Here is a 19833-nt window from a genome sequence, read left to right on the forward strand (position 1 = left end):
ATCAAAGGCTGCGTACTTGGACTCCTTTTTTGAACACTGACTTTCCTCAAAGTCTCCCACTTGATTTCATTATCATTGCCCGTGGGTGTGGGCCCTCAGCTGTGTATTTGAGATGATTTGGTTTATCGTGGGAGTGTTATGGTGTATGCCCTGAATGTGACTCAGTTTCTCCTACAGGAGGATCACAGGGACACTTCTCAAACACAAGTATTGTCTTTAGCACAGGCACAATGCTGAAATAAGGGAAAATGTTTTGATCATAATTGCTGGTAGTAGAGATCTTCTTAGGCAGAAAACAGTCCTTGTTTGGGAAAATATTTTCATAAGCTGTGAGGCTAGGAGCCCAAGAACTGGGTGTTTCCATTAACCAAGCAACTTAAGATAAGGTGCAGACTGCCCTGTCTGAGACAAATCGGGGAACTTGGCCTCTGAGAAGGAGGAGAAGACATTCAGGGAGGCCAGGTAAGGAATGGGAAGAGACGCCTGTAAGATGGTGAGTGAGGTGAATTCAGGCCAGCGGCAGAGGGGATGTATTGATTTGCGAGGGCTGTCATAACAAAGTTCTGCAGATTGGGCAGCTTAAACAAAGAAATTTATTTTCTCACAGTTCTGGAGGCTGGAAGTCCGAGATCAAGGTGCGAGATCAAGGGATCGGCAGGACTGGTTTCCTCCGCAGCCTTACAGATGGCTGCCTTCTCCCTGTGTTTTCACGTGGTCTTCCCTCTGTGTATTTCTGGGTCCTAATCTCCTCTTCACGTACAGACACCAGCCTTATTAGATTAGGGTCCACCCTCACGACCTCATTTTAACTTGACGTTTAAAGACCCTGTCTCCAAATAGTCACATTCTGAGGTACTGGGGGTTAGGGTTTCAACATATGAGTTTTGAGGGGAGTACAATTCAGCCGATAACAGGAGCCAAAGGACGTTTGAAGACCACCCTCCATCCCCCCAACCTTGTCTTCCTGTGAACATCTTCACTAACTACTTTGTGTGAATGGAATCTTTTGTAGAAGTCGAAGAAAAGGTAAGCCTCACGCCTGGGAGCCATGTGCTGTGGAACAGAGGTAGCCCTTCAGGGATCTTGAGAAAGTCAGCCTCCAGGGAAACAGAAGGAAACTTGGGACATGCTCTGAACCTCCCCTGGGCCTGGAGACCTCAGCTATGCATCACTGATCATGTTTCCTTCTTGGCTTTCATTGTCAGGAAACTCAGAGTCAAACTGGAGATCCCTTATAATAAACATTTAGGAACTTACGCAGAGTTACTCCCCATGCCTTATCCTGCTCTTTGGCCTTTATTTTCTCTTGCCCCTCTCCTGTGGACTTTCTTGTCTTTGTCTACCCAGCATCCCTTCCTTTGAAGCATTTTACGCCAGTCCGCATAGTCCCTACAGATCTGCCAATCCTAGCGCCCAGCCCCATCTCCTACCCTTATCATGGCGTGGGCACCTGACTCAGGCTGCCCGAAGTGCCCCACCCACATGGCCACAGGGATGGTCATATAACTCCAGATGGGCCAATCGGAGAATTGCCTGGGATTGATATGGGGAGAGAGATGTTCTCTTAGCTATTTGCTAATTTGAAAGGGGATGAATCGGAGGCTTCCAGGAGCTATCTTCCCCATCATATGGACATAGCTTCATTTAGCAGGAGGCCAAGTAGAGGCAAGAAGAGCTGAGAGATAGAAGAAGAGACAGTATCATTTGAGCCCCAAGATCTGGCTATACATACAGCCAGAACCACTTCTGGATCTACCTGTAATTGGAGCTAATAGATGCTCTTTTCCCACCATGCAACTGGAAGCAGGCTGGAGGTAGAGGTCAGATTAACTCTACTTCCCATTTCAAGCCCAGAAGAGAGCCCTCAATTCGATGACAAGGCAAAATGGGCAGAGCTTATCTCTGAGTCAGAAACTGCAAGGGTAAGCCCAGTTCAAGGATAAAGACCAGGAATAGACTTCTGGAGTCAGTTTACTAGCTAACAGAGTTGGTAAACTCAAATAGAACAGCCACCCACCAGGACTGTGGGAAAATTATATTTCCAGAAAATTCCAAGCTTGATAAACAGTGGTCTGTGATTGCTCAAACCCCAGGGCAAGTCCCAAGCCCTGCAATTATGCTGACAGGAAGTGGCCGCTAAAGTTGCCCCCAGATGCAGAGTCTTCCGCTATACCCTACTCGGAAGTGGCCATGGAAACCTCTAGACAAGAGGTGTTTTCGCAGTTAGTCGGAAGGGGGGCAGTTGGGCTGACTGACCCAGAGGCTGACTGCACTGCCAGGGGCCGGCCATGTTACTGCCCGACAGAGTGTGGAGTGTACTAGGAGCTGCTCGGCATGGATTCCCCTTCACCGCTTGCCAAATGGAAGACTTATTGCAGTGTTTCTGTTGTCCCTTTGTCATTGGGTCCTGGGTACACTGGGAGTGGTGATGAGGGAGGTTAGACTTATCTTTTAGCTATAGGCTACCAAATCCATGAAAGATTACCCAGAAATCCTCAGCTTGGGATTGGATGTGGCAACTAGACATGATTTTGGTTTTTAGTTTTGTTTCAATAGTCATTGTATTATGCTAGGTAGGGGTGTTTATAGAATTGTATTTACGGGAAGAAGGATGATTTTGTTTGTCAAGCTTCCTTCAATCTCTTTTCTGACCCCATGTGGTCTTGGAGGGTCTAGGAGTCAAGACGTTCCACTCCTATTTCCATCTCCACAGAGGTAGAGTTACCAGGCTGGCCAATCAGAGGACGCCATCTCTCCATCCATAGTGATTGGTTAAATTGTGGACATGTGACCTAAGCAAGGCCAATCATGATTGGCATATGAGCATTAGCTAAGAGAGGTCCTCTTTACCCAGGGAATGCTGAAGTAAACGCAGCTTCAAATTCAGCATTAGATCTTCTCTTCTTGAAGGTCCTTCAGTCATTGTACTGTCAGAGATTTTTCACTAGCTGCTTCATCTCATAAAGTTTGGAGCCTCAGTCAGTTTCCCCTTGACCCATGGCATGAGTTATTTAGATGATATGTTTTAATTTCCAAATCTGTATATTTTTTGTTGTTGCTGATTAACTTCATTGTTTTTGTTAGAGAATGTGATCTGTATAAATCTGTATGTTCAATTCTTTGAACTTTATTTAGACTTACTGTATGTACTAGTATGTGGCCAATTTTTGTAAAACATATCTTGGGTGCTTGAAAAGAATGCTTTCCTAAATTGATTAGCGTAGAGTTCTAGGTAAGTCAAACATTGTTTGTGCTGTTCAAATCATCAATATTCCTACTGATTTTTATTTTATTTTATTTTATTTTTGTTTTTTAGTGAGGAAGATTGGCCCTGACCTAACGTCTGTGCCAATTTGTGCCATTTTGTATTTGGGATGCTGCCACAACATGGCTTGACAAGTGGTGCATAGGTCTGCGCCCAGGATTCAAACCCCCAAACCCCAGGTCGCTGAAGTGGAACATGCAAACTTAACCTCTATGCCACTTGGCTGGTCCCAGTTTTATTTTTTATCCACTTGATCTGTACATTACAGAAAAATATATTAAAATCTCCTAGTATGATGATGGGTAAGTCAATTTCTCTTTGTTATTCTGATTTTTGCTCTATTTTTTGTGGGGGGGGGTTAAGTTAACAGCTAAATTGAGCAGAAGGTATAGAGATTTCCCATATACCCACTGCTCCCATACCTGGATAGCCTCCCCCACTATCAACATCCCCCACCAGGTGGTACATTTGCTACAATTGATGAGTTTACATTGACACATCATAATCACTCAAAGTCCATAGTTTATATTAGCTCACTCTTGGTGTTGTAGATTCTATGGGTTTGGGCAAATGTATAATGACATGTATCCACCATCATAGTATCACACAGAGTAGTTTCATTGTCCTAAAAATCCTCTATGCCCTATCTGTTCGTTCTTCCAGCACCCTTAATCCCTGGCAACCAGTGATCTTTTTACTGTCCCCATAGTTTTACCTTTCCCAGAATGTAATATAGTTGGAATCATACAGTATGTAGCCTTGCAGATTTGTCTTTCACTTAGTAATATGCTTCTCAAGTTCCTTCATGTCTTTTCATAGGTTGATAGCTTATTTCCTTTTTAGCGCTGCATAATATTCCATTGTCTGGATGCACCACAGTTTATTCATCCATTCACCCACTGAAGTACATCTTGCTTGCTTCCAAGTTTTGGCAATTATAAATAAAGCTGTTGTAAACATATTGGTACGGGTTTTTGTGTGGACATAAATTTTAAGCTCCTTTGGGTAAATACCAAGGAGTACAATTACTAGATCCCATGGTAAGAGTATGTTATTTTGTAAGAAACTACCTGTCTTCCAAAGTGGCTGTATCATTATGCATCCTCACCAGCAATGGTTTAGAGTTCCTATTGCTCCATATCCTTGACAGAATTTAGTGTTGTCAGTGTTCTCGATTTTGAACATTCTAATATATGTGCAGTAGCATTTAATTGTTGTTTTAATTTGCATTTCCCTGATGACATATCATGTGAAGCATCTTTTCACATGCTTATTTGAAATCTGTATTTCTTCTTTGGTGAGGTATCTGTTAATGTCTTTGGCCCATTTTATAATCGGGTTGCTTTCTTATTGATGAGTTTTAAGAGTTCTTTGTATATTTTAAATAACAGTTCTTTATCAAATGTGTCTTTTGCAGATATTTTCTTCTGATATGTGGGTTATCTTTTCATTGTCTTGGCAGTGTCTTTCCCAGAGCAGAATTTTTTAATTTTAATGAAATCCAGCTCATCAATTCTTTCTTTGTGTCATATCTAAAAAGTCATCCCCTAAACCCAGGGTCCTCTAGATTTTATCCTCTGTTATCTCCTAGGAGTTTTATAGGTTTGCACTTAACATTTAAGTCTATGATCCATTTTGAGTTAATTTTTGTGAAGATTGCAAGGTCTGTGTCTGCACTCATTTTTTTTGCACATGGATGTCTTATTGTTTCAGCACCATTTGTTGAAGAGACTGTCTTTTCTCCATTGTATTGCCTTTGCTCCTTTGTCAAAGATCAGTTGCCTATATTTATGTGGGTCTATTTATGGTCTCTCTATTCTGTTCCTTTGATATATTTATCTATTCTTTTGCCAATACCACATTTTTTTGATTACTGTAACTTTATAACAAGTCTTGAAGTCAGGTAGTGTCAGTGCTCCAACTTTGTTCTTCTCTTTCAACATTATGAAATCTTTTGTTTTTCCACATAAACTTTAGAATCAGTTTGCCAATAACTATAAAATAACTTACTTGGATTTTTATTGAAATTGCATTGAATCTATAGATCAATTTAGGAAGAACTGACATCATGACAATATTGAGTCTTCCTATCCATGAACATGGAATACCTCTCCATTTATTTAGTTCTTTAATTTCTTGCAACAGAATTTTGTAGTTTTCCTCACATAGTTGTACATATTTTGCTAGATTTATACCTAAGTATAAATGGGGGGGGGTGCTAATGTAAGTGGTATTGTATTTTTAATTTCAAATTTCACTTGTTCATTGGTGGCATATGGGAAAGCAATTAACTTTTGTATATAACCTTCTATCTTGCAAACTTAATGTAATTGCCTATTTGTTCCAGGAGTTTTTTGGTCCGTTCTTTCATATTTTCTACATAAGCAATCATGTCATTTGCAAATAAAGGCAGTTTTATCTCTTCCTTCCCAACCAGTATAACTTTTATTTCCTTTTCCTACCATATTGTATTAGCTAGGACTTCCAGAATGATGAAAGGAGTAATGAAAGCTAGCATCTTGCCTTGTTTTGGTGGAAAAGCTGTAGGTTATTCATAGATATTTTTTATCAATTTGAGGAAGTTTGCCTCTATCTTTAGTTTATTTAGAGTTTTTTTTTTATCATAAGTGGGTGTTGAATTTTGTCAAATACTTTTTCTGCATCTATTGATATGATCATATGATTTTTCTTCTTTAGCCTCTTGATGTAATGGATTATGTTGACTGATTCTCAAACGTTGAATCAGCCTTGCATACCTGGGATAAATCCCACTTGTTCATGGTGTATAGTTGTTTTTATACATTATTGGATTCAATTTGCTGATATTTTGTTGAGGATCTTTGCATCTATGTTCATGAGAGATATTGATCTGTAGTTTTCTTTTCTTGTAATGTCTTTGTCTGGTTTGGGTATTAGGGTGATGCTGGCCTCATAGAATGAGTTAGGATGTATTCCTTCTGCTTCTATCTTCTGAAAGAGGTTGTATAGAATTGGAATAATTTCTTTCTTAAATGTTTGGTAGAATTCACCAGTGAATTCATCTGGGTCTGGTGCTTTCTATTTTGGAAGGTTATTAATTATTGATTCAATTTGTTTAGTAGATATAGGCCTATTCATCTTGTCTATTTCTTCTTGTGTGAGTTTTGACATATCGAATCTTTCAAGGAATTGGTCCATTTCATCTAGGTTATCAAATTTGTAGGTGTAGAGTTGTTCATAGTATTCCTTTCTTACCGTTTTAATGTCCAAAGGATCTGTAGTGACTATATATATTTAATCATTAGTAATTAATTGTTACTAATATTATTTCTGATATTAGTAATTAATGTCCTCTCTTTTTTCCTTTGTTAGCGTAGCTAGAGGCTTATCAATTTTTTTGATCTTTTCAAAGAAGCAGCTTTTAGTGTCATTGATTTTCTCTATTGATTTCTTCTTTTCAATTTCATTGATTTCTGCTCGAATTTTTATTATTTCTTTTCTTCTGTTTATTGTAGATTTAATTTGCTTTTCTTTTCCTTGTTTCCTAAGATGGAAGCTTAGATGATTGATTTTAGATCTTTCTTCTTTTCTAACATATTCATTCAATACTGCAAGTTTCCCTCTAAGCACTGCTTTTGATGCATCCCACAAGTTTTGATAAATTGTTTTCATTTTGACTTGGTTCAAAATATGTTTAAATTTCTCTTTAGATTCCTTCTACAATCTATGTGTTATGAGTTGTTTAATCTCCATGAATTTGGGGATTTTCCAATTATCTTTTTTTCTTTCTTTTTTTTAAACATTGGCACCTGAGCTAACAACTGTTGCCAATCTTCTTTTTCTTTTTCCTGCTTTTTCTCCCCAAATCTCCTCAGTACATAGATGTATATTCTTAGTCGTGGGTCCTTCTAGTTGTGGCATGTGGGATGCTGCCTCAACGTGGCCTGATGAGCAGTGCCATGCCCACACCCAGGATCCGAACCAGTGAAACCCTGGGCCGCCAAAGTGGAGCTCACGAACTTAACCACTCAGCCACAGGGCCAGCCCCTCTTTCTTTCTTTTTAAAAGATTGACACCTGAACTAACATCTGGTGCAAATCTTCTTTTTTTTCCTTCTTCTCCTCAAAGCCCCCCAGTACATAGTTGTATAGTCTAGTCGTAGGTCTTTCTGGCTCTGCTACGTGGGATGCTGCCTCAGCATGGCTTGATGAGCGGTGCTAGGTCCAGACGCAGGATCTTAACCAGCAAAACCCTGGGCTGCCGAAGCAGAGCATGCGAATTTAACCACTTGTTCACAGGGCCAGCCCCTCTAGTTATCTTCTTCTTGTTGATTTCTAGTTTAATTTCACTGTGGTCTGAGAGCAGACATTATATAATTTCTATTCTTTTAAATTTGTTAAAGTGTGTTTTATGGCCCAGAATGTCGTTAATCTTGGTGAATGTTCCATGTGAGCTTGAGAAGAATCTGTATTCAGCTGTCATTGGATGAAATAGTCTATAGACGTCAATTATATCCAGTTGATTGATGATGTTGTTGAGTTCAACAACATCCTTACTGATTTTCTGCCTGTTGGTCCATTTCTGATGGAGAGGTGTTGAAATCTCCAACTATGATGGTGGGTTCATGTACTTCTCCTTGTAGTTCTATCACTTGTTGCCTTATGCCTTTTGACACTGTTGTTAGGTGCATGCATGTTAAGGATTAGTATGTCTTCTTGAGGAATTGACTATTTTATCATTATGTAATGTCCATTTATCCCTGATAACACCTTTTGGTCTGAAATGTGCTCTGTCTGAAATTAATATAGCTACTCCTGCTTATTTTTGATTAGTGTTAACATGGTATATTTTTCTCCATTCACTTACTTTTAACTTATATGTGTCTGTATATTTAAAGTGGGTTTCTTGGAGACAACATTTGTTGGGTCTTGTTTTTTGGTACACTCTGACAATCTCTCTTTTAATTGATGCATTTAGACTATTGATATTCACAGCGATTGTTGACAGTCAGATTAATATCTACCGTATTTGTTACTGTTTTCTATTTGTTGCCCTTGTTCTTTGTTCCTATTTTTATCTTCCATTCTTTTTCTGCCTTTCATGGTTTTAATTTAGCATTTTATATGATTCCATTTTCTCTCCTTTCTTAGCATATCAGTTATACTTCTTTTTTTTCCTTAACGATTGGCACTTGAGCTAACAACTGTTGCCAATCTTCCTTTTTTTATTCTTCTCCCCAAACCCCCCCCCCCCCCAGTGCATAGTAGTATATTCTAATTGTGAGTGCCTGTGGTTGTGCTATGTGGGATGCCACCTCAGCGGTGCCTGATGAGCAGTGCCTTGTCCATGCCCGGGATCCAAACTGGTGAAACCCTGGGCCACCGAAGCAGAGTGCGTGAACTCAACCACTTGGCCATGGGGCCAACCTCCTTTTTTAGCTTCTTTTAGTGGTTGCCCTAAAGTTTGTAATATAATTTATACCCAATCTAAGCCCACTTTCAAATAACACTATACCACCTCACATGCAGTGTGAGTACCTTTTAATAAGAAAAGCATCCTAATTCCTCCCTCTCATCTCTTGTATCATTGCTGCCATTCATTTCATATATATAATACATGTGTCATATAATGTATATAAAATGTATAAGCATATAAAATCAAATGCTTTTTTGCTATGATTATTTTGTGCAAACTGTCATCTGTTAGGTGAATTAAGAATAAGAAAAATAAAAGTTTGCGTTTTACTTTCACTTGTTCTTTCTTCAATAGTCTTTATACAGATCTAAGCTTCTGACATATATTATTTTCCTTCTCTCTAAAGAACTTCTTTTAGCATTTTTCACAAGGCAAGTCTACTGGCAACAAATTCCCTCAATTCTTTTTGTCTGAGAAAGTCTTTATTTCTCCTTCACTTTTGAAGGAGAGCTTTGCATGGTACAGAATTCCAGGCTGGTGAGATTTTTTCCTCTCAACAGTTAAAATACTTCACTCCATTTTCTTCTTGCTTGCATTGTTTGTGAGAAGGAGTTGGATGTAATTCTTATTTTTGCTCCTCTATATGTGTTTTTACCCCTCTAGTTTTTTTTTCGAGATTTTTTCTTCATCTTTGATTTTCTTTCACTCAAGAAATGATATACCAAGATATAGGTTTTTTGGTATTTACCATGCTTGGTGTTCTCTGAGCTTCCTGGATCTGCAGTTTGGTGTCTGACATTAGTGTGGGGAAATTCTTAGTTATTATTGTTTCAAATATTTCTTCTGTTCCTTTATCTTTTCCTTCTCCTTCAGGTACTCCCACTACATGTGTTAAAACATTTTGTAGTTGTCCTGAAGTTCTTGGACATTCTGTTCTGGATTTGTGTTTTGTTTTTTTAGTTTTCGTTCTCTTTGATTTTCAGTTTTAGTGGTTTATACTGATATATCCTTAAGTTCAGAGATTCTTTCCTCAGCTGTGTCCAATCTACTAATTAGCTCATCAAAGGCATTCTTCATCTCCGTTACAGTATTTCTGATCTCTAGCATTTCTTTTTGGTTCTTTCTTAGGATTCCCATCTCTCCTCTTACATTGCTCATCTGTTCTTGCATACTGTCTATTTCATCCATTAAAGACCTTAGCATATTAGTCATAGTTATTTTAAGTTCCCTGTCTGATAATTCCAACATCCAATGTTTGGTTCTAATGCTTACCCAGTCTCTTCCAACTGTGTTTTTTTTCTTTTTAGTTTTGCTTGTAATTTTTTCTTGATAGCTGGACGTGATATACTGGGTAAAATGATCTGCTGTAAGCAGGCCTTTAGTAATGGCTGATAAGCATGACAGAGGGAAAGCATTCTATAGTCCTAGGGTTAGATCTCAGTCTTTTAGTGAGCCTACGCCTCTGAACCGTGAACTTCACAAGTGTTTCTCAGGTTTTTTTCTGCTCCCTTAGGTGGGACAGAATGGCTAGAGTGGGCTAGAGTTGGGTATTTCCCTTCTCCCAGGTCAGTTAGGCTCTGATAAAACCCAGGAGGTTATGCTCTGGTTAACTAATGTCTCCTGAGGGCAGATCTTGTTAAGGAGAACAGAGTGCTCCTGTATATTTAAAAATGGTTCCTTTTCCCCTCCCCCTGCCCAGAGCACAAGGGGAATTTTTTGCAATATTTACTATGAGAACCTGGTGGAGCTCTTGCAGGTAACACTCACAAAGCATGCCAACCACCCCCCCATGACTAGATCCCCCTGGAGTTGCTCACTCTCAGACTTGTCCACACCTAATCTCCAGCAATTACAAAACAAGTTTTCCTATCCCACACTGGTTCCTGCAGAGATTTCTGCTCTCTCATATGTTGTCATTCTCTGTATCCAACTATAAGTCTCTCCAATTTGGGGGCCAGCGATTTGTCCTAGGACCTCACTTCTCTTACAGATCTAAGAAGAATTGTTGATTTTTCAGTTGGTTCAGCTTTTTACTTGTTGTTAGGATGGAGTGATGACTTCCAAGCTGCTTTTAAGCTGAACCAAAAACCAGAAGTCACTCTGTATTTTGAAGATGAGTTAGTAGGTATTTGCAAGTCTGGAATTGTTAAATCTTTCTGTGAAATAAATTTTTTATCAATATGTGTAACTCTCTTTATCATTGGTAATATTTTAATCCTTAACTTCTATTTCATCTGTTATCAGTGTAGCCACACCAGCTTTCTTTCAATAGAATTTGCTTGGTGGACCATTTTTCCATGCTTTTATTTTCAAACTTTCAATATTCTTGTGTTTGTCTTTGTATCTTAGAGACAATATATAGCTGTAGTATTTAAAAAAAAAGTTGTTAATCTTTGTCTTTTAACTGGAAATTTTGGTCCACTTACATTTATCACAGACGTGTTTGGATTAATTTTATCTTCTTCTGTCCTATTTGTGTTACTTTCATTGTTTCTTATTTCCCCTCATTTCTTGATTTCGTTTTAATTGATTGTATTTTTTCTCACATTGTATTTTTTCTCTTACTATTCTTTTAGTGGCTACTTTAGACATTTTAGCACAAATACTTAACAAAGTCTAAAGTTAATGTACTCTTTTGGGTTGCCTCAGAAGCAGATTGTAAAGTAGGAATTTGAACAAAATACTTTATTTGGGAGTTGGCTTGAACAAACACTGATCAGAGAGTACAGAAATGAGACAGGGAAGGAAAGAATGCCAATAAAGGGTGTATCATTAGGTTACAATGTGGCCAACTAGAGCTAAATCCTGACGGGAAATTCTAGGAGACTGTGCAGAACATGTCCCAAGGAATGAGGGAGTTGGGTTATTTATGAACTAACTCTCGTCAATCGTTCACTGAGGGCTTCTTTCAGGGTTATTAATTACTTAGCACTTCCAGCTTGTCCTGAACGTGTACAGGGGAGCCAAAGTAACCAGAGGGAGCCTTCAGCACGGAATCCCATATGCTGCCAGTTAGAAATTAAGCTAGAGTCCACAAATGGTAAGGCCCAAGACTATACAGGCAGGACATTTATAGCATCTATACAGTTAATATCTTTAACCTCCTCCCCCAAAATATGAAGGCCTTAGAATGCTTTAACTCGAACCACTCTCTTCCAAGTTATATGCTATTGTTGTCCAGAATTTTAGTTCTTTTTAATCACAGAAATTAGAGATGATAGTGATGATTTTATATAGTTAAGTGTTTAGATTTCTCCACATGTTTATAATTTTTCTTGCTCATTTTTCCTTCTAACACTGTAAATTGTTCTTCTGCGATAATTTTTATTCTTCATGAAGTATATCTTTTGAAGTTCTATCAGTCAAGGGTCTGTTGGTGGTAAGTCTTGTCTGAAAATGTCTTTATTTTGCTCTTATTCTCAATTAAGAATTTCTTTGGATATAAAACTCTAGACTGATAGTAATTTTCTCTTAGTATTTTGAAGATATTGCACCATTCATTGGCTTGTGTTTTTATGTTGAGAAGTCAACTCTCAGTTTGTCATTCTTTGGTAGGTAATTTGTCTTTTTTTTCTGTCAGCTCTTAAGATCTCTTTGTCTCTGGTGTTTTATAATTTTACTACAAACTGTCTAGATATAAATTTCCTTTTGTTTTTATTTCACAGAATTTGTTGGGCTTTCTAAATCTGACAATTTATGCCTATGCCATTTAGAACTAGATTAAGCACGTGTGACAGAAAACTCAAAATAATAGTGGATGATAAAATACAGAAGATTATTTCTCACATAAAAGCAGTCAGATATTAGGCAATCCTAGGCTGTTATGGGTCTTTTATCTCATTACTCCACTGTCCCATGGCCCATAGTTTCCTTTCTTAAGGTCCAAGAATGCTTCTGGAGCTCTGGCCCCACACCTGCATTCCAGTCAGTCAGATAGCGCAAGGGAAGGAGGGCTTGCCCCTTTTTCTCTAAGGATACTTCCCAGAAGTCTTATACACTGCAGCTTCTACTTCAGTGCCCAGAGCTAGTCACATGGCCACACCTAGCTACAAGGGAGGCTGGAAATTATAGAACATTAGTAGGGTGGATTGCCATCCCAGATGAATTTGTGATTCCGACATGAAGAAGAGGACAATGGCTGTTGGGATAGGCAACTAGTGATCTCTACTACAGTCTACCTTTTGGCTATTAAATATCCATTTTACACTCCATTCCCACGTATAGAGCACCCTCATCTTCCAAAAGAGAAACCTCAAAAGTCCCACCCTCTTACACTTAGCTCAAAGTCCAGCATCTTTGGGTGACATGAAGCTCTTCCTGTCAGGCTCAGGTGTGACTCTTTATGTTCTAGTGATCTATAAACTAAAAGACAATCCATCTGACAAACAATGATTGGGGGGAATAGGTTAACATGGTTAAAACTCTCGTTCAGAAAAGGGGAGAGGGCCAGCTCAGCGACGCAGCGGTTAAGTGTGCACATTCCGCTTTGGTGGCCTAGGGTTTGCCGGTTTGGATCCCGGGTGTGGACATGGTACCAATTGGCAAGCCATGCTGTGGCAGGCGTCCCACATATAAAGTAGAGGAAGATGGGCATGGATGTTAGCTCAGGGCCAGTCTTCCTCAGCAAAAAGAGGAGGATTGGCAGCAGATGTTAGCTCAGGGCTAATCTTCCTCAAAAAGTAAAAATAAATAAAATTTTAAAAAAAGAAAAGAAAAGGGGAGAATGGGAAACATGCGGCAGTCACTTGTCCAGAGCAATCACCAAGTGCATTTGAGCAGAGTAGTGGTGACATCCAGCCCTGGCAGTAGGGTCTGCTGCCTGGTTAGCCCATGTGGCAGCCCCAACTTCCTCTGGGAGGAACACCTTACTCTACGTGAGCATCCTTTGTTGTCATGGCTCCGCCTTTCTAAGGTTCTTCCCTGTCGCTCATCCTCCACAGCCACATGTGAGTGGGCCCTGGAAGGTCTGCTTGGAGCTGCCCGCTTTCACAGTCTGCTTCTTCTGGTGCAGAGTTGAGGCTTGACGTGTGCTTTGGGGATTCAGCTGTCACAGGTTGTGGTGAGCCAGTCTGGGGACTTTTTTGGCAGTCCAGGTCCCTTGAAAACTTGGTAGGCTTCTAGAATTTTTGCTTTCACTTGGACCCAAGATTGTTTCTTTTAAGTCTTGTGACCATCCTCTTGTAGTTGCTGTCCCTGCTCTGCCCATCCTTCTCCCCTTGGGATACCCTATTTCATTGCTTGCAAGACACACCTTTCTCAAACTTTTTATTGAAGTATAACGTATTTGCATAAAAGAGTACAAATCGCAGAATACAGATTGAAAAATTTTCAAAGTGATCACATCTGTGTGACCAGCACCTAGATCAAGAAACAGAACATTACCCATAACATAAAACTTCCAGAAACTTCTCTCCTCAACAGTAACTACTATTCTGACTTTTAACATCACAGATTTGATTCACTTATTTTTAAATTATGTAAATATTATGTATAAATTTATGTATAAATGGAATAATCAGTATATGTTGTTTTCGGGTCTGGATTCTGTTGTTCAAAGCCCCAAATGTTTGTGGGAATCATCCATATCATTGTGTGTGGCTGTAATTTGTTTATTCTTTTTGCTAAATAGTATTCCATTGTGTGACTATACCACAAATTATCTATTCCACATTTGATGGGTATTTTGGGGTAGTTACCAGTTTGGGGCTTGTGCAAACAGTGCTGCTATGAATATCCCTGTATTTCTCTTTTGCTGAATTTATGTACATGTTTCTGTTGGGTATTGTCCCTGTTACCTACTGCTGCATGACAAAGTGCCCCAAAACTTAGTGGCATCAAGCAACAACCATTTTGTTATGCTCATGGATTCTGTGGGTGAGGAATTTGGACAGGACACAGAGGTACAGTTTGTCTCCACTCCACCTTGTTTGGGGCCTCAACTGGGAAAACTCAAATGGTTCGGGGTGATTCAATCACTAGGGCCTGGAATCATGTGGAGACTTTTTCACTCACTTATCTGGTATTTGGGCTGTGATCACTCAAAGGCCGGGCTCAGCTGGGACCATACTCCAGGGTACTTACTCACAATCTCTCCATGCGGCTTCGGCTTCCTTATAGCATGGTGGCCTCGTGTGGTCAGACTTCTTACCTAGAGGTCTGGGGCTCTGAAAGCAAGTATTCTAGCAAGCAAAATGGAAGCTGTAATGCCTTTTATGACCTAGCTTCAGAAGTCACACAGTGTCACCAACACCATGCTCTGTTGGTCAAAACAGCTGTAAGCCCTCCGTGATTCAAAGGCAGTGGATACAGACATCCACCTCTTGAGAGGAGTGCCAAAGAATTTGCAGCTGTCTTTTTTTTTTTTTTTTTTTGCCTTGAAGAGTGAGTTTATAGACAGGGGTGATAACATATTTAGCTCCAAATATAATTATGCATAAACTTTGTTGGGCGTCAGAATCATCTGGAGGCCCTGTTAAAACACAGATTCCTGGTCCCATCTTCAGAGTTTTTGATGCAGGAGGTATGGGATGGGGACTGAGAATTTATTTCCGGGGAGGTCCCAGGTGGCACGCATGCAGCTGATCCAGAGAGCACATTTTGATACCCAGTGCATTGGAGAACTAAGATTTTTTTGTCCATTAGTTTTTTTTTTTTATTGAGTTATTGATAGGTTACAATCTTGTGAAATTTCAGTTGTACATTAATGTTTGTCAGTCATGTTGTAGGTGCACCACTTCATCCTTTGTGCCCACCCCCCACCCCACCTTTCCCCTGGTATCCACTAAACTGTTCTTGGTTCATAGTTTTAAATTCCTCATATGAGTGGAGTCATACACAGATTATCTTTCTCTTGCTGGCTTATTTCACTTAACATAATTCTCTCAAGGTCCATCCATGTTATTGCAAATGGAATGATTTTGTTCTGTTTTGCAGCTGAGTAGTATTCCATTGTACATATGTACCACATCTTCTTTATCCATTCGTCTGTTGATGGGCACTTAGGTTGCTTCCACGTCTTGGCTATTGTAAACAGTGTGCAACTGTCTTTTAAAACTGCCACATACCTAGGACTAGAATTTCTGGGTCAATGATAGGGTAGGCTTATGCTCATCTCTAGTACTGCCAATCAGTTGTACAGCATAGTTGTATCAACTTATACATGAGTAATGTATGAGAGTTCTGGAAGGTGGAGAGAATGCTCCACATTCCTGCCCACACTTGATGTTACCTTTTTAATTTTAGCTATTCTGGTGGGTGTGAAGTAGTAGCACATTGTGACCTTAATTTGCATTATAACTAATGATACAAGCTTTAGTGGGCTAAATGGTGCCCCTCAAAGATATCAGGTCCTACTTCCTGGAAGCTGTGAATATTACCTTACAGGGTAAAATTTCTGCAGATGTGATGAAGGATTTTGAGATGAGGAGATTATCTCGGATTATCTGATGGGCCCTAAATGCCATAACAAGTGTCCTTATAAGAGAGAGGCAGAGGGAGATTAGACATACACAGAGGAGAAGGCGAGGGGAAGAGATTGAAATGATGTAGCCACAAGCCAAAGAATGCCAGCAGCCACCAGAAGCCAGAAAAGGGAAGGAACGGATTTTCCTCCAGAGCGTCCAAAAGGAGGGTGACCTTGCCCACACCTTGATTTCAGACTTTTCGCCTCCAGAACTGTAAGAAAACAAATTTCTATTGTTTTAAGCCACCCGAGTTGTGGGAATTTCTTATAGCAGCCCCAGGAAACTAATAAGAACATTTTCATTTGTTTGTTGGTCATTTGGATATTCTCTTTTAATTAGTGCCTATTCAAGTAAATCGCCTGTTTTTCTGTTGGGTTGTCTGCCATTTTGTTTGTTGATTTGTAGCGGTTCTTTTTATATATTTTGGATATAAGTTGAACCGGTTTGAGGTTCCTGGGAAGCAGAGACTGAAGTGGAGTTAGAAGTGTGTAAGGCTTATTGTGGAGTAACTCCCATGAAAGAAAAGGAAGGATTGGGGAGGGGAGCCATTAGACTACAGTGCAGACCTGAAGGTCTCTGAGAGCCCAACAGGGAGCTCTGGGACACAGGTTGCCCATTAGAGGAGTTTCACTGGGGGTGGAAATAGCTAGGCCCTTGTACCACTGCCTTGTTTACCATTGGCTGGGAACACTCCACAAAGCTCTTGCTTGGTCATTATTGCCTTTCTCAATCGTTGTCAAGGATCACCCCAAGAAGAGCATGACCTTGGCTCAAAAGCTGATGTAGACCCGAGGGAGCTTAAAGCAGGAGGTTGTGAGTTAAACCACACTCCTCACAGCTCAGCAGCGAGTCCTTTCTTGAAGAGGGATCTGAATGGTGTACTGATGTCTGCCATGTGAGTCTTATATTGTGAATATCTCCTCCCAGTCTGTGCTTGCCTTTCACACTTTTAATGGTGTCTTTTGATGAACGGAAGTTCTTGATTTTAATGTAGTCCAATTTATCATGTTTTTCCCTTTATGGTTAGTCATTTTTGTGTCATGGTAAGAAATATTTGCCTATCTCAAGTTTTATTCTAAAATATATATTTTAACCTTTCACGTTTAGACCTATAGTCCACCTGGAATTGATTTTTGTGAATGACGTGAGGAGGAGTCAAGAGTTATTTTGTCCCTTTGGTTATTCAATTGCCCTAGAAAAGAACATCCCCTTTGCCACACTGTATTGCAGTTGACACCTTTGTCATCAATCCGTTGAACATATACGTGTTGATTTGCATTTCCATGATGGCTAATGATGTTGAGCATCTTTTCATGTGCTTATTGGCTGTTTGTATATCTTCTTTGGAGAAATATATATTCAGATTCTTTGCCCATTTTTAAAAATTGGGTTATATGTCATATTATTATTGAGTTGTAGGAGCTCTTTATATATTCTAGATACAAGTCCTTAATAAAATATTTGCAAAGGTTTTCTCCCATTCTGTCATTGTCTTTCTATTTTCTTGATCATGTCCTTTGAAGCACAAAAGTTTTAAATTTTGGTGAAGTCTAATTTGTCTATTTTTTCTTTTGTTACTTGTGTTTTCAGTGTCATATCTAATCCAAGGTCATGAAGATTTACACCTATGTTTTCAAGTGTTACAGTTTTAGCTGTGATATTTAAGTCTTTAATTCATTTTGAGTTACTTTTTGTATATGGTGTGAGATAGGGGTCCAGCTTGATTCTTTTGCATGTGAATAGCCAATTGTCCCAACACCACTTGCTGAAAAGATTATTCTTTCTTTCCTTCATTGAATTGCTTTGGCACCCTTGTTGAAGTCAATTGATTCTAAATGTGAGATTTATTTCTGGACTCTCAATTCAATTCCATTGATCTATATGTCTGTCCTTATGCCGGTACCACACTGTCTTGATTACCGTAGCTTTGTAGTAAGTTTTGAAGTTGGGAAGTGTGAGTCCTCCAACTTTGTTCTTCTTTTTAAAGATTATTTTGGCTATTCTGGGTACAATGGATTTTTGTATATTAACTTTGTATACTTCATCCTTGCTAAATTCATTTCATTCTAACAGTTTGAAGATTCATTCAGATTTTCCACATACGTAAACATGTCATCTACAAATAATAACACTTTCATTTCTTCCTTTCTGCTTGGTCAATTTTGATAGAGTCTTACTTCTCTGTCACACTTCCTAGTCTCTCTTATACTTCTTTAAACATATTATTTTTCTGTTATTTATCCAATTATTCCATTGCTGTTGTCTGTGGGGGTCAACTCTGCAGTTTGTTGTTTATGCTGACTCTAATTCATGGCAGCTTTTTTCCTTAAATATTTTATGATTTCTTTACCATTATCTCACGTTTCTTGGTGCTTTATCTGTTGGGATGTCTTGAGGCGTGGGTTTGGCATGTGTTCCTCACAGGAGGATTTGCATTTCTTCCGCCAGGTGCCTGGGGGGCACTACCAACCTGGTACTCTTTTACATTAAATTTTAGCTTTGAGCTTGGTGTTACATAAGAAGTGTAATTCCAGCCCCTAAAACAAGTGTAAGTAGGCTTATGATTAGGAATTACTAGAGGAGATCTTTTTTCCCATTCCACTCAGAGTCAAGGCCTAGATAGAACTTTGAGGGTTGGGGTTGTTTTCCTAGTTCACACACTGAGGGTGTTACCTTTCAGAGGTACTGTCTCGATGAAGGAGTCTCTAATCCTACCTCCCATCCCACGTAGGTCCCAGAGTCTGGCTCCTATTCCCAGTACACAAGACCTATCAAAACCTGGCTCTAGGCCCCCGGGGACTGGCAGACATCTTCAGGGTGAGTTCTGACTTCCTTTGCTTAATTCTGAATTTGGGTTTTCTCACCTTGGGCCTCTGAGGATTTCCCTTACTTTAACTACTACTTTAACCCTACATTTTAAAAGATGTCTAAAAAAATACTGTATCCAGCATTTCTGAGTGTTCTGCATTGACAGCGTTTCTCTGGCACTTCCGCTGGCAATAATCACTTCTGGAAGGCTGCCCGCTGACAAGTTCAGCTCCAAGCTGACCTGAGCATGTGCAAACCTATCAGACCACTAGAGCTGAACAACAAGGCCCTATTGCATAACAGATTTCCTTCTTTATAAGACAGTTGTGGTTGACCATAAAATTTGTTCCCCTCTGTTATAGTTCATACAAATTATCCGACAGTGATCAGTTGCTCTCAACTGGCAACAATTTTGCATGATCCTTCCCCCCAGGGGACATTTGGCAATATCTGAAGATATTCTTGGTTGTCACAATTGAGAAGAGGTGCTACCTGCATCTAGTGGTTAGAGGCCAGGGAAGCTGCTAAACATCCTACATTACAGAGGACAGCCCCCACAACAAAGATTATCTGGCCTCGAATGTCAATAGTGCCAAGATGGAGAAACCTTGACAATAATTACAATGTCTTTTTAAAATCACCCTACTGGAGTCTTGAGTACAGGTGTGATTGCTGTTTCTTCTAACTCTTTTGGCTTAAATCTAAAATTTGAAAAGGTTTATTTGTCAAAAATTAAAAAAGGAGAATGAACGTCGCTACCATCTACTGAACATTTTTTCTGCTTCAGGCACAGTGCCAAATGTGTTCATGAAGACAGTAACATTCCTCTCATCATTTTCTCCAGAACTTTGGTGCTTTGAGTCAAAGGTTGACATAAAGCTTTCAAAACAAATGGTAGGTACG

The 19833-nt window shown here is 39.4% G+C and overlaps 1 long non-coding RNA gene across 2 annotated transcripts in view; it reads left to right on the top strand.

The window, feature by feature from the left end:
- The first annotated feature begins 333 nt into the window (after positions 1-333).
- Positions 334-19833, top strand: part of LOC102149454 (uncharacterized) — a 37185-nt gene continuing 17685 nt past the window's right edge. For both annotated transcript variants that reach the window (XR_011426338.1, XR_011426337.1), the window contains exons 1-4: positions 334-462; positions 3317-3567; positions 18854-18939; positions 19718-19824. This is a non-coding gene — a long non-coding RNA (uncharacterized lncRNA). The remainder of the gene's footprint in view (positions 463-3316; positions 3568-18853; positions 18940-19717; positions 19825-19833) is intronic.

The sequence above is a fragment of the Equus caballus genome, chromosome 15 (assembly GCF_041296265.1).
Source record: "Equus caballus isolate H_3958 breed thoroughbred chromosome 15, TB-T2T, whole genome shotgun sequence".
Taxonomy (NCBI): domain Eukaryota; kingdom Metazoa; phylum Chordata; class Mammalia; order Perissodactyla; family Equidae; genus Equus; species Equus caballus.